General features: G+C 47.4%; 1 protein-coding gene and 1 long non-coding RNA gene across 2 annotated transcripts in view; one reads left to right on the top strand and one right to left on the bottom strand.

Moving 5' to 3' along the window:
* LOC308575124 (uncharacterized protein) overlaps window positions 1-15321 on the bottom strand; it is a 467635-nt gene that overhangs the window by 205953 nt on the left and 246361 nt on the right. The window lies entirely within an intron of this gene.
* Window positions 11153-12808, top strand: LOC308575348. Its single transcript, XR_014002799.1, has 2 exons — window positions 11153-11585; window positions 12374-12808. It is a non-coding gene; the product is annotated as an uncharacterized lncRNA (long non-coding RNA).

Genomic DNA, 15321 nt, shown 5'->3' on the forward strand with positions numbered 1-15321 from the left:
CCAGACAGATCCAGCTGTTAAAAGAAATAGACTCCCCACCACATTATGGAAAGGGTGGAATGAACAAATGACTCAGCGGAAGATGGATAAGCAGCCCCACAAGCAAGTCCTTCTCAATGTTCGCTGCCCAATCGCCTCCCTGAAAACAAATGGGGGGGGGACCCTCAATAAAGGCAGGATGCCATCTAACCTCCAGGTCAGCAAATCAGGATGAATGCAAAATAGGAGCCCCCTTTCTCCACTCACCTTGCCTGCTTGTACCTAAACCCCAAAAGGCTCCCCAAGGGAAGAGGCAAGGGCAGCTCAAATTTGTGCAGGGTATCTTTTATCATATGTGGTGGTCCTGTGGGGTGGTAAAAGCTTTCTGGGAAATGATATAAGAAAATCTGGAGAAAACTTTTGTTAAAAAACCAGTGGCTTTTCTAAATACCGTATTTTTTGCTCTATAAGACTCACCTTTTCCCTCCTAAAACGTAAGGGGAAATGTGTGTGTGTCTTATGGAGCGAATGCAGGCTGCGCAGCTATCCCAGAAGCCAGAACAGCAAGAGGGATTGCTGCTTTCACTGCGCAGCAAATCCTCTTGCTGTTCTGGATTCTGAGATTCAGAATATTTTTTTTCTTGTTTTCCTCCTCCAAAAACTAGGTGCGTCTTATGGTCTGGTGCATCCTGTGGAGGGTATATAAAAAAAATTTGTCCAGTAGCACCATAGAGACCAACTAAGTTTGTGTTTGGTATAAGCTAAGTTTGTTCTTGGTATTTGCATGCACACAAAAGCTTATACCAAGAACAAACTTAGTTGGGCTCTAAGACGTTTTTATGTTAGATATAAGAGGTGAGGAACTAACAAAATAAAATAAAAGACTGTTTATGTTTGCAACGACGGCAGCGAGAAGGCTTCTAGCCCAGAGATGGAAAGAAGTACCAACCAGAGGAGCGTGGCAGACCAAACTGATGGAATACGCAGAAATGGCAAAGACTGACGGGAAAAGTCAGAAACCAGGAAGACCCAAGTATTCTTAAAAGATTGGAATACCTTCTTAATATAGTTAAAAGACCACTGTAGACAGTTGAAATCATTGGCAGAGATGCAGTGACACTTGTAAAGTGAAATGAACTTTGGTTACTATATATAATAGATGGATAACGGTAAAAGATGCAGGAAAAAAGAAAAAGATAAAATCTTTAGAATTGGAACCCATGTGGGGAGGGAAGGAGGTCTGAAAGTTCGAAAGAGCCTTTTTTATTACTATGTTTTGGAATGGCTACAGTTATTGTGTATCACCTTATGTAAAACGGCTGTAATAAAAATATTTTTAAAAAGAGAGCGAGAGGAAGGAAGGAAGAAGAAAGAAAGGAAGGAAGGAAGGAAGGAAGGAAGGAAGGAAGGAAGGAAGGAAGGAAGGAAGGAAGGAAGGAAAGAAAGAAAGAAAGAAAGAAAGAAAGAAAGAAAGAAAGAAAGAAAGAAAGAAAGAAAGAAAGGCAGGCAGGCTAGGGTGTTGCATGATGGAGCAGAGAGAGAGAATTTAACTGAGAGTCTCCCAGATGTTACTCACTTGCAGCTTGGAAGGTGCAGAGAAGGAGGAGGAGGAAGACCACGAGGGGCTCCATGCCAGTCTCTCTGGAGAGATTGGGGCAATGATGATTGATGTGCGAGGAGCCTGGGAAGCTCAGAGGGGCAGCTGCCTCTCCCTCCCCTTTCTGGCCCAAAGCAAGGGGGGGAGTGGCTTCCTCCTGCCCGCCTTCTTGAAGGTCAGGCCAAGGAAGCCAGGGTGGCCCTTGGGGGCATGTGTCCCGCAGCACAAGGTTGCCAGAGGCCTCCCTTTGGGCTCTGAACACCTTCCAGAAAGTGCAAGGAGACGCCCTTGCTGGTTCTGTGTAACGGAAGAATGAAGGATCAGAGGTTGCAGAAGATGAAGGAACAGCAGCCAGCCTCGCCTGACGTCACGTCCTTAGGTGGGGCCCCTGGGGGCCCACAGGGCTTGGAGAGAGCCTTGGAGGCAGGTCTAAATCCCTGGGTTGTGGGGGGCAAGGTGTCCGTCAATGAGCAGCTTGACATCTGGCAGTTGTGAGGTTGTGCATACATCTGAAGCACACTGAAAGCACATTTCGCTCCTCAAAGAATCCTGGGAACTGTAGTTTAAGGGCGCTAGGAATTGTAGCTCTGTGAAGAGTAAGCTGCGGGGCTTGAAATTGAAATGTGTTCGTTTGGGGCTTTTCACGCAAAGCGGCAGAGAAGTATAAAAAGGCTGATCCTTGCAATAATTTGCCAGAGAAATTTTTGCCGCCTGCAGAATCCACACTCGGCTCTGCAGTCCTACCCACTCGGATGGGCCACTTTGGGTACAGGTGTTGAGCTGAGATGCCAGGCGAACGGTGAGCCTTGCGACGACAATGCCGGGCAGCTGGGCGAAAGGCTTGTTTCCCCCCCAGAGTGCTGCCCGCCCCAGAGTGGAGTTTGTGAGTCAACGGTGAGGCGACCACAAGCCTCAACTGTCAACCCTTCCTGGCAGAGAGATAAGGAGAGCTCGGGGTCAAGATAAGAGCCAATCTTCCTTAGCATCTGGCCCAGGTGGCACATGATTTAAACCCGTCCCTTCGCTCGGGTGATTCTCCCCTTTCTGCACCACAAGAAAACCCCCCCCCCCAAATCAAGATATGGGCCCGCTCTGCAGGCAGGGCGGCAAAGAATGCAAAGCAGCCGCTGTCTGAGCTGATCAGGAGAGGATTGCCAGAGGTGGAGGAGGGAGGGGTCTTCTATATTAACCCCCTCCCTCTCGAGAATTAAATGTGATCATGACGTATAGGTGGTGTATCACCCCCGTAAAATTAGCTAAAATGTATAAAATAAGTAATAAATGTTGGAAATGTAAAGAAAAGGAGGGAACTTTTTATCATATGTGGTGGGAATGTAAAAAAGTGAAAATCTTCTGGGAAATGATATATAATGAGATGAAAAGGATGTTGAAATATACATTTATTAAGAAACCAGAAGCATTTTTACTTGGCATTGTAGGAGATGATATTAATAGACAGGATTGTAAGTTGTTTTTATATGCAACAACAGCAGCAAGAATATTATTGGCACAAAAATGGAAGCAAGAAGAACTGCCGACGAAAGAAGAATGGAGGATGAAGTTGATAGACTACGCAGAATTAGATAAATTAACAGGAAGGATTCGAAACCTGCGGGACCAGAGATTCTTAGAAGACTGGAGTAAATATATGAACTATTTGAAAAGTAACTGTGATGAACAGATTACGCTAGTAGGACTGCAATAAGTTTTGTAAGGTGAATTATTTGAAATATTGCAAAAAAGACAATGAGGAGAATTATTAGTTAAGGATAATTAAATGTAATATAGAAATTAAGAAATGCATAGTAAGTGACAAAGAATGGAAAATCATCAGAGGTGTTGATGTAAGTCTAAAAATATTGTATAAGGTGAGAAGTTATGTTGTATGACTGTTGGAACTGATATGTTAAAAAATTAATAAAAATGTGTGTGTGTGTGTGTGTGTGTGTGTGTGTGTGTGAGAGAGAGAGAGAGAGAGAGAGAGAGAGAGAATTAAATGTGACCATCAAAAGTCTGGGGAATCATAGACTTGTGGAGTGGGGCAGGAACCCCAAGGGGACTCTCCTTCCTTGGAGGTTTTTAAGCAGAGGTCAGACGGCCATTTGTCATGGATGCTTTAGTTGAAATTCCTGCATTGCAGGGGGCTAGACTGGATGACCTTTGGGGGTCCCAGCTGTTCTGATGTCCTTATGTGGAGGTTCGACAAGGCTAGGAAAAAGCGTCCTGCCTGAAGCTCTGGCGAGCTGCTTCTGCCGGTCAGTGTCAGCCACACTGAGCTAGATGGAGTCAGTGAAGCCCCTTCCTCTCCTACTCACCTTATCAGGTCAGATGAAGGCTGCTCAGATCTGCTACCAATCTGCTAAACGATCGCTGTTGTTTCTTGATTGCGGGGAGCCCTGGGTCCCAACTGAAAGAATAAAATCAGATATGAGAGGCTTGGTTATCTGCTGCAAAGCTGGGAAGGCTGCCAAAGCAGAGCCCTCATAGAATCGTAGAGTTGGAAGAGACCACAAGGGCCATCGAGTCCAACCCCCTGCCAAGCAGGAAACACCATCAGAGCACTCCTGACATATGGTTGTCAAGCCTCTGCTTAAAGACCTCCAAAGTAGGAGACTCTACCACACTCCTTGGCAGCAAATTCCACTGTCGAACAGCTCTTACTGTCAGGAAGTTCTTCCTAATGTTTAGGTGGAATCTTCTTTCTTGTAGTTTGGATCCATTGCTCCGTGTCCGCTTCTCTGGAGCAGCAGAAAACAACCTTTCTCCCTCCTCTATGTGACATCCTTTTATATATTTGAACATGGCTATCATATCACCCCTGAACCTCCTCTTCTCCAGGCTAAACATGCCCAGCTCCCTTAGCCGTTCCTCATAAGGCATCGTTTCCAGGCCTTTGACCATTTTGGTTGCCCTCCTCTGGACACGTTCCAGTTTGTCAGTGTCCTTCTTGAACTGGGGTGCCCAGAACTGGACACAGTACTCCAGGTGAGGTCTGACCAGAGCAGAATACAGTGGCACTATTACTTCCCTTGATCTAGATGCTATACTCCTATTGATGAGGCCCAGAATTGCATTGGCTTTTTTAGCTGCCGCGTCACACTGTTGGCTCATGTCAAGTTTGTGGTCAACCAAGACTCCTAGATCCTTTTCACATGTACTGCTCTCAAGCCAGGTGTCCCCCATCTTGTATTTGTGCCTCTCATTTTTTTTGCCCAAGTGCAATACTTTACATTTCTCCCTGTTAAAGTTCATCTTGTTTGTTTTGGCCCAGTTCTCTAATCTGTCAAGGTCATTTTGAAGTGTGATCCTGTCCTCTGGGGTGTTAGCCACCCCTCCCAGTTTGGTGTCATCTGCAAATTTGATCAGGATGCCCCTGAGTCCATCATCCAAGTCGTTGATAAAGATGTTGAATAAGACCGGGCCCAAGACAGAACCCTGTGGCACCCCACTAGTCACTCTTCTCCAGGATGAAGAGGAACCATTGATGAGCACCCTTTGGGTTCGGTCAGCCAGCCAGTTACAAATCCACTGAGTGGTAGCATAGTCAAGACCGCATTTTACCAGCTTCTTTACAAGAATATCATGGGGCACCTTGACGAATGCCTTGCTGAAATCAAGGTAGGCTACATCCACTGCGTTCCCTTCATCTACCAGGCTTGTAATTCTGTCAAAAAACGAGATCAGGTTAGTCTGACATGACTTATTTTTCAGAAATCCATGCTGACTATTGGTGATCACAGCATTCCTTTCTAGGTGCTCACAGACTGTTTGCTTAATGATCTGCTCCAGAATCTTCCCTGGTATTGATGTCAGACTGACTGGGCGGTAATTATTTGGGTCCTCTCTTTTCCCCTTTTTGAAAATAGGGACAACATTTGCCCTCCTCCAGTCTGCCGGGACTTCGCCTGCTCTCCAGGAATTCTCAAAGATGACTGCCAGTGGTTCTGAGATCACATCTGCCAGTTCTTTTAATACTCTTGGATGCAGTTCATCTGGCCCTGGAGACTTGAATACATCTAAACTAGCCAAGTATTCTTGTACTATCTCCTTAGTTATACTGGGCTGTGTTTCCTTTGCTGAATCATTTGCTCCAAATTCTTCAGGTCGGGCATTGTTTTCCTTATCGGAGAAGACTGAGGCAAAGAAGGCATTGAGGAGTTCAGCCCTTTCTGTGTCCCCTGTTTGCATTTCACCATCTTCTCCTCTGAGTGACCCCACTGTTTCTTTGTTCTTCCTTTTGCTACGAACATACCCATAAAGGCCTTTTTTGTTGCTTTTGACCTCTCTAGCCAGCCTGAGTTCATTCTGTGCTTTAGCTTTTCTGACTTTGTGTCTACACGTGCTGGCTATTTGTTTGAATTCCTCTTTGGTGGTTTCCCCCCTTTTCCAGTTTTTGTACACATCCTTTTTTAATCTTAACTCAGTTAAAAGTTCTTTAGATAGCCACCCTAGCTTCTTTAGGCACCTTCCATGTTTCCGTCTCATTGGTATTGCCTGAAGTTGTGCTTTTACTATCTCCCTCCTTTCCTTATCTCGTCTATCTTTGGCTCATAGCACTGGCCATTGGGGTGGCTTGCAATTTCCTTGGCTCCAAAGCAGCTGGGAGAGAGTTGTACCTGGGCCGCTGGTTTGAGCAATATGCTAGTTCATAGGAAAACGAGAAGAGCCTGAGGAAGGGAGTTCCATGGTTTAACTCTGCTGCGTGACAAAGGATCTTCCAAAGTTCAGCTTCTTCTTTTGAATAGTTTTACAAACATTTATCAGGTCGTCGCTTCCTCTCCTGGGAAACCCAGTCAGATGGGTGGGGTGTAATTATTATTATTATTATTATTATTATTATTATTATTATTATTATCTGAAAGCCCATCTCTCCATCTGCCTTAACTCCAAGCAAAGCCCTCTTCTGCAAGCTGAGCTGAGCCCAAATTCCTCACATCTCCCCTATTGATGATCCTGCCCCGCCGATCCTTCCCCATGTCTAGCAACCACCTCGACATCTTGTGGCAGTGAGTCCCCAGGGCTCATAGAAAAGTGGGCGTAATATCAGGCACCGCCTGGCAAGGGACACAGCTTCTGCTCTTTGCCTTCCATGTGGAAATGCCGGTGTGCGTATGTTCAATGGCTGAGAGATCAGAGCACGTTGTTGGTGCTCAGGGTCTATCGCAGCAGCCTCTGTCCTCTTACTTAGGAGGGCACTTGTGGGATTGGTGCCCTCTTAGGCCTTTTTATCCAAACCCCCATGTTGTTCTGCGCCCTCCTTGTGACAGGCAGATGAAAGCGTGTTGCTGTTGCTGTTATCAGCCTGACATCGGCTGTGATCTGCAAAACTTAAGCTTCGCTAAGCTACCCAACAGAGAGAGCTTAAAACACCCTCTTCGAGTTGTAAGCCTTGTGGATTAGTCTACTCTAAAGGGAGATGGCAAACCTAGACAGCATCTTAAAAAGCAGAGACATCACCTTGCCGACAAAGGTCCGTATAGTTAAAGCTCTGGTTTTCCCAGTAGGGATGTATGGAAGTGAGAGCTGGACCATCAAGAAGGCTGATCACCGAAGAATGGATGCTTTTGAATTCTGGTGCTGGAGGAGACTCTGGAGAGTCCCATGGACTGCAAGAAGATCCAACCTCTCCATTCTGAAGGAAATCTGCCCTGAGTGCTCACTGGAAGGACAGATCCTGAAGCTGAGGCTCCAAGACTTTGGCCACCTCATGAGAAGAGAAGACTCCCTGAGAAAGACCCTGATGTTGGGAAAGATGGAGGGCACAAGGAGAAGGGGAGGACGGAGGACGAGATGGTTGGACGGTGTTCTCGAAGCTACCAGCATGAGGGAGGCAGTGGAAGACAGGAATGCCTGGCGTGCTCTGGTCCAGGGGGTCACGAAGAGGCGGACACCACTAAACGACTAAACAACAATATAGATCAAAGCCATAAGGGGAGAAAATGTCACATATTCACTGGGGCCAACTATCCATGCTGGTCCTACATGAGACAGCAAAAAGAGCCGAGGGAAAAGTTATATACTAATCCCATATAGTGGTTCCATCAGGAAAATAGATAGATAAGCTGGATCAGGCCAAAGGGGGCGCATCTAGCCCAGCCTCCTGTCCTCCCAGTGCTCAGCCTGATGCCTGTGGGAAGCCCATAATCAGCACCTGAATGCATGAGCAAGGCTCCCCTCCTGCGATTTCCGGCAACAGGCATCCAGAAGCATGGCTGCCTCCCACTGGGGGGACAGGGCAGAGCCATCGTGGCTAGTAGCCATGGATAGCCCCCTTTCCCCTTGTCAGGTGTGCGTGCAGGAGCCAGGCCCTGGGACCGGTAGGGCTTCGCAGGACTGGGGCCTTCCTAAGTTTGTTTTGGAGAGGCAAGGTGCGGCCTCGCAGGTGAGGCCACTTGGTAATTCACTGCACCTGGCGGCAAGAGCAGCGAAGGGATATAAGGTCAGCATTTCCCTTTGGTTCTTTGCCACAGCAACACGTTCCCTGCCTTGCTTCCTGACCCTTGGACCCATGGCTTCTTGACTCCTGGCTCTCTGACCCTCGAACTCTTGGCTTCCTGGCTTCTGGACTCCCGTTCCTGCCCCCACCCTGCCATCTTGCCCCCGGTCCCAACGTTCCCTGCCGGGACTTCGCCCGTGAACTGGACCGGGCCATTGGTGGAGTCAACTTCCCTGGAGGTTTCAAATGGAGGTTGGAGGGCCACCTGGCAGGTATTCTTCAGCTGTCCTTTCTGCACTGCAGGGAGTTGCTTGGACCAGGTGACCCTTAGAAACACAGAATCATAGAGTTGGAAGGGACCTCTGGTGGTCAAATAGTCCAGCCCCCTGCAATGCAGGAATCTCAACTGAAGCATCCATGACAGACGGCCATCCAACCTCTGCTTAAAAACCTCCAAGGAAGGAGAGCCCATTCTCTCGTGGGATGTCGGGAGTGCGTGCAGGAGCCAGGCCCTGGGACCAGTAGGGCTTCGCAGGACTGGGGCCTTCCTATGTTTGTTCTGAAGAAGCAAGGTGCGGCCGCACAGGTGAGGCCGCTTGGTAACTCACTGCACCTGGCGGCAAGAGCCGGGAAGGGATATAAGGTCAGCATTTCCCTTCGGCTCTTTGCCACAGCAACATGTTTACTGCGTTTGGCATTTTGCTTCATGATCCTTGAACCTCGGCTTCGTGACTCTTTGCTTCTTGATCCTCGGACCCTTGGCTTCTTGACTCCCGGCTCTCTGACCCTTGGACTCTTGGCTTCCTGACTCCTGGCTTCTGGACTCCCATTCTTGCTCCCACCCCGCCATCTTGCCCCCGGTCCTGACGTCCCCTGCCGGGACTTCGATCGCCCGTGAACCGGACCGTGACACTCCTCCATGAATTTGACTCATCCCCTTGCCGAGCCATCCAAGTTGTTGCTTGTCACTGCTTCCTGCGGGAGAGTGGGGGAGGTTGCGGTCAAAATCCAACAATATATATTCTTCCCAGTGAGTAAGTTTAGGTGCAGGAGACCACAGAGCTGTATTGCTGATAGGCAAAGACTCAGACCATAGAAACCTAATTGGTAGAGGGGGCTCCGTGTGATGTCATTGCCCCTCCTCTCCTGGGAAGGCATATATAATTTCCTGTTGCTCCCCCCCCCTTTCTCTTTCTTTGAGTAGCCATGAGGATAGATATGCTGTCCGCTGGCTCCAGCCCAGGCACATGCCTGAGGCTGTGTCTATTGTAAATATAAACATTTTACCTCCATAGTTTTTACTGCTGCCATGTTAAGGATACAGTGGTGCCCCGCAAGACGAATGCCTCGCAAGACGGAAAACTCGCTAGACGAAAGGGTTTTCCATTTTTTGAGCTGCTTCGCAAGACGAATTTCCCTATGGGCTTGCTTCGCAAGACGAAAAACGAAAACGTCTTGCAAGTTTGTTTCCTTTTTCTTAACACCGTTAATACAGTTGCGACTTGACTTCGAGGAGCAACTCATAGAACGTGGTGTGGTGGCCTTTTTTGAGGTTTTTGAAGGCTTTGGTGATTTTTGAAGCTTTTCCAAAACTACTTTTAAACTTTTAAAACTTTTTTTGGGGGGGTTTGGATTTTGGGTTGGGGTGTTTGGAATTCAAGGACTTGGTGTTGGGGAGGGGTTTGCAAGAATCTGGAAGCTTGTGTGGTTTTTTTCTGCATTTTTATGATTTTCTGTGACCATTGGGCCACTCTGCTGTTTTTTTAAAAAAAATTCTGGATTTGAATTTCTGTGTGGTGGGTGGCTGGGGGAACAGTTGAGGAGGGGGTTCTTCAGCAAGAAGCAAAGAGTGGAAGAGGAACCTTCTTTGAGTTGTCCCCCAGAGTCTTAGAAAATGTGCTGTACACTTTGTTGATTTTTAAATGTTTTTCTGTCATGTTTAGAAACTTAATTTATTGTTCCTTCAATTTTTGAAATGCTCTTTACAGTATGTGTGACTTTAAAGAGCACTTAATAAACTCTTGTACAGTGGTACCTCGCAAGACGAATGCCTCGCAAGACGGAAAACCCACAAGACGAAAGGGTTTTCTGTTTTGGAGGCGCTTCGCAAGACGAATTTCCCTACGGGTTTGCTTCGCAAGACGAAAGCCCATAGGGAAATCTCCGGGGACCTCTTTTAAATGCTGGCGGTGGGGAGCAAAGCCTTTCCCCCCCTCCGGCCTTCAGAAGAGGTCCAGAAAGGCCGGCGGGGGCCGAAAGGCTTTGCTCCCCACCGCCAGCATTTTAAAAGCAGTCCGGGATAGCAGGGAAGCGCTTCCCGATATCGCGGACGGCTTTTGAAGGCAGGCGGGGGGGAGCAAAGACTTTCGGCCCCCGCCCACCTTCAGAAGAGGTCCAGGACCTCTTCTGAAGGCGGACGGGGGGCGAAAGTCTTTGCTCCCCCCTGCCTGCCTTCCCGGGAGAGCGGAGAAAGGCAGCGCGTTTCTCCACTGTCCCGGATGGCTTTGGAAGGCAGGCGGTGGGGAGCAAAGACTTTCGCCCCCCGCCCGCCTTCAGAAGAGGTCCAGGACCTCTTCTGAAGGCGGGCGGGGGGCGAAAGTCTTTGTCCCCCCTGCCTGCCTTCCCAGGGGCTTTTACATCGCCCCGGACAGCGGAGAAGTCCTCCGCTGTCCCGGGCGATTTTAAAATTCCGCCCGCCAGCATTTTAAGATCGCCCCGGACAGCGGAGAAGTCCTCCGCTGTCCCGGGGTTTTTTAAAATGCTGGGGGTGGGAAGAAAAGCCCTTGTCCCCCCCCCAGCCTTCAGAAGAGGTCGGGGGACAGACTGTCCCCGGACCTGGTCTGAAGGCGGTTTCCATAGGAATGCATTAATTGATTTTCAATGCATTCCTATGGGAAACTGTGCATCGCAAGACGAAAAACTCGCAAGAAGAAAAAACTTGCGGAACGAATTAATTTCGTCTTACGAGGCACCACTGTACCAAATTTGGCTTTGTTTGGACTTTTTTTGACCATAGGAACACATTAATTGAATTTCGATGCATTCCTATGGGATTTCGTGCTTCGCAAGACAAAAAATTCGCTAGACGGAAAAACTCGCGGAACGAATTAATTTCGTCTTGCGAGGCACCACTGTAATCTAATTCCCTGAAATGGGAATGCTTGCTGTGTATTTTCAGTATGGTATTTTTTCCCCTTGGCTATAGCTCTCTCGTGTGATTGGCTGACTGTGAGTCACATGAGAAAGACATTCCATTCCGTTGTGACTGTTATTCCAGCAACTGTAGTTTTTAACTGCTTTTTCTGCTCTTCTCTCTCTGTGTGTGAGCTGCTAGAGAGAGGTTTCTTCAGGATCCTGGGTGCATGTCAGCGTGATCTGCCTGAAGTGAAGCAGACAGAGGAAGATCCCGAAATGTTAACAGGGAGAATCCTGTGCAGGAACAAAGTGAATAAGCATGAGATTATAGATATGCTCTTCTCAGTTACATGTTTATGAAATGAAAGTCCTTTATGAATATAAGGAGTCTGGACATTGCACAACATGCTGCAGCTGAGAACCAAGGCAAGACTAGGAGTAAGTAATTCATATTTAAAGCTAATTCCCTCAGTCTGTTGCCTGATTTCTTTGTTAAGCAGGCTAAAGTAAAAGGGGGAGTCCACTTGCTCTGCAGCTGGACTTACCTAAAAGAAGCCTCCACAGCTGATTCCTACATGTTTCAGTTTTGCTGCTAAGGGTGGGGCTTTTGAACTCAGCCATCCCCCCCCTCCACACACATGAGTGCCTGGAGGGATAAATTGCAATTAATATATCCTCTCCTACCTATGAAAACAGCCCAGAGCGTTCCACAGAGTAACTGTGTGAAGAAGGACTTTATTTTTGTGTGTCCTGAATCTTCCAGTATTCAGCTTCATGGCAGGTCCTTGAGTTCTGGTGTCTTGAGAGAGGGAGGAGAAACCATTTCCTGTCTTCTTCTTCTGTGCCGTGAAGGATCTCATGGGCTTCTATTGTGTCCTTTCTTACTCATCTTTTCTCTGAGATAAAAAAACCCCCAACACTGCTGCCTTTCCTGTTCCACCCCCTTGATCATTTTCTGAATCTTCTCCAACTCTGCCTTCTCCTTTTGGAGGTGAGGCAGCTGGAGAATGAAATTCTCCCCAGGTACTAGGAAGCATGACACAAAGGGAACTGTTCCCATTGAGAACTTTTCCCTGGCGTGTTCTGAATTTTTCGGAAAGTTTAGGGAAGTTTTTTAATGACTGATGTTTTAATGTATTTTTAATCTCCTGTTGGAAGCCGCCCAGAGTGGCTGGGGAAATTTATTATAAGTAATTATTATTATTATTATTTTATGAACAAATTAGGAGCAATTGACAGTGGAGTCTCAGCGATGGATCCATTCATGTTGCCTCAATATAAGAAGAGAATTCTGGGTTGCAGAGAGACGCTGAACATTGAACAGAAGCATTGACGCTTTTTTGTTCTAGTTGAAGATGAATCAGCATACGGGGGAAGGTTCAAAAAATATCTGCATGGTGCCTAGAGAATAACGTGCACCTAAATATTAGCAAGACAAAGGAGATGGTGTTGGACTTTTGGAGGAAGAGAGGGGAACTAGCCCCGTTGTATATCAGGGGTGGTTGTGTGGAGAGAGTCTATTCCTTTAAATTCCTGGGAGTTTACCTTAGTGAAGACCTCACTTGGAAAAACAATGTAACTCAGGTTAGGAAGGCCCAACAGAGACTTGATTTCCTCAGGGTCTTGCGAAAGAACAGTGTTAAACAACAATTGATGACCTCCTTCTGCCGGTCCACAATAGAAAGTGTCCTCTCATATTGTATCACAGTGTGGTAAGTTGGCTTGACAGCCACGGATGAAAGTCTCTACAGAGGGTGGTGAACACAGCACATTATATCATGGGCTGTCCCCTGAGCCCGACAGATGACATCGCAAGGGATCGTGGCCTTAGGAGAGCGAAAAAAATTCTCAGGGATGATTCACACCCCGGCCAGCACCTCTTTAATCTTCTACCCTCGGGCAGGAGATATAGAAGTAGAATCAGTTGTGCCAACAGGCCGAAAAACAGTTTCTATCCGTGGGCTGTTAGGCTGCTGAACGGAAAATAATACAGTGGTACCTCTCCTTGCAAATGGGATCCATTCTGGACGCCCGTTCGCAACGTGAAAAGAGCGCAACCTGCAGTGACGCGTCTGCGCACACACGGGTTGTGATTCACCGCTTCTGCGCATGCGTGTGACATCATTTTGCACTTCTGCGCATGCACAAGCGGCAAAACCCGGAAGTAACCCTTTCCGGTACTTCCGTGTTGCTGTGGGACGTAACCTGAAAGAAAGTAACATGAAGTGGACGTAACATGAGGTATGACTGTATAGTGCAACTGACTTTCGGGGTTGGTGTGTTGTGCAACAAGCACACATAGTACAATGAGATTGAATGTTTGTGCGTAGGGGAGACTCGGTTAATTTCATTGTACGCAGGTTGTACATTGACAATAAAGGTATTATTATTAGTAGTTTATTATAAAGCATGCCACTAGTCCTCATGGAGGCAGCATGCCACAATCCATGTGGCTCACCCCTTCCCCATCACATAGGGTTGTTGGATAGGTTGAATGGCAGAGAGGGCAGAACCACATCAGCTACTCTGAACGCCTTGGAGGGAAAATGCAAATGGACCATAAATGCAATAAAGAAATAGTTTTGACATGCAAACTATGCCAGGATTTTACCACAAGGCAGCCAGTGTGGTGTGGTGGTGAGAGTCTCAGACTGGCCATAAAACCCCCTGACTCACTCTTGGGCCAGTCACTGCGTCTCAACCTCCCCTCTCACCACCTTGAGTCCCTTGCAGAAAAGGGGCGGGATATAAATGCAAGCCATGGCAGCACCTTCACTTTGGAACTCCCTGCCACTTGAGACCAAGCAGGTGGCTTCACTGTACGCTTCTCGGTTCCTGCTAAAAACATTTTTTTAGACAAGTCTGCCCAGAAGCTTAGGAAGCTGGTGTGAATTTTAGCCTGTTTTAGCTTTTTAACTTTTTGTACATGTATCATAACCTGCCCCCCCCCCCCGATTTTATGGTTTTCATAAAATTCTCTGGTGTTTAAATTTCATGGAATGAATGAATGAATGAATGAATGAATGAATCAATCAATCAATCAATCAATCAATCAATCAAAGTGGCCTTGAATCAGTCGTCCCTCATTCAAGATCTGATTGTGGATGAGGAGGCCTATTTGATACATAGGGCTGCCTCGGAAGACGGTTTGGAAACTTCATGTCAGGGACTGGCTGGATGAAGAGGAGTTGGGGGAGCCACCAGCCGGGGAACCCCCAAGGGAACCCCCAGAGGAGTAAGGCTTAGAGTCCGGGGATTGGTGGTGGGGCACTGAGGAGAGGTCAGAGGGAGAAGATTGGCAGGAGGAGCGGATGCGTAAGGGACAACAGGCTTTAGTGAGCAGCAAGAACCTGTGTCAGAGAGCAGTTCAGACTCCGAGGCTGAAGCAAAGGAGGGGGCCAAGGGGCTGATGAAGAATTAAGTGAGTCTCCCTGTTCTGCTGCGACAAGCTCCCCTCATCGTCGTCCTCCCAGAACATGCAGAGAAACGAAAAGAGCAGAACAGGGGCCAGAGGTGCGTAGACACAATTTGAGGCTGCTTGGGAAACATCCGGGAGAGGAGGAGCCTTAGGAGGTGGGGTGAGGCGGAACCTTCAGTTCTGGCTCCATAGGTACAATATGCGCTGCAAAGTGTTGCTGAGTTGCATGCCATTTCCTGACTACAGAAACAAAAACAAAAAATTTCTTCCAGTAGCACCTTAGAGACCAACTAAGTTTGTTCTTGGTGTGAGTTTTCGTGTGCATGAAGGAATTTTTTTTTATTTTGTTTCGACTACAGCAGACCAACATGGCTATCTACCTGTAACTAGTTACAGGTGGGTAGTACAAAAGAATTTCAGAAATAGACTGGAAAGAGAAGTTGCTGAATTGCAACTTATTACCAAACTTAAAACCATGGAGAGACCTGGTCTGAATAGAGACATTGGATTCTTATCTCATTATACATGATAAAGCTATTTTTAGCCATCTCACCCCTTGCTTTTTCCTGTAAGACCAACTGCAGTCGTTAACAGTCAAGAGGTTTACCACACCTATCAGCCAATCACCCATTCCCACCACCTTTCTGAGTAATACCCCTCCCCACCCTCTCACTATATATAAGGGTCTGGTGACTTCTGTTTCAGTGTATCTGAAGAAGTGTGCCTGCACATGAAAGCTCATACCAAGGACAAACT

This window comes from Podarcis bocagei (genome assembly GCF_964188305.1).
Source record: "Podarcis bocagei genome assembly, chromosome: 16".
NCBI classification, from domain to species: domain Eukaryota; kingdom Metazoa; phylum Chordata; class Lepidosauria; order Squamata; family Lacertidae; genus Podarcis; species Podarcis bocagei.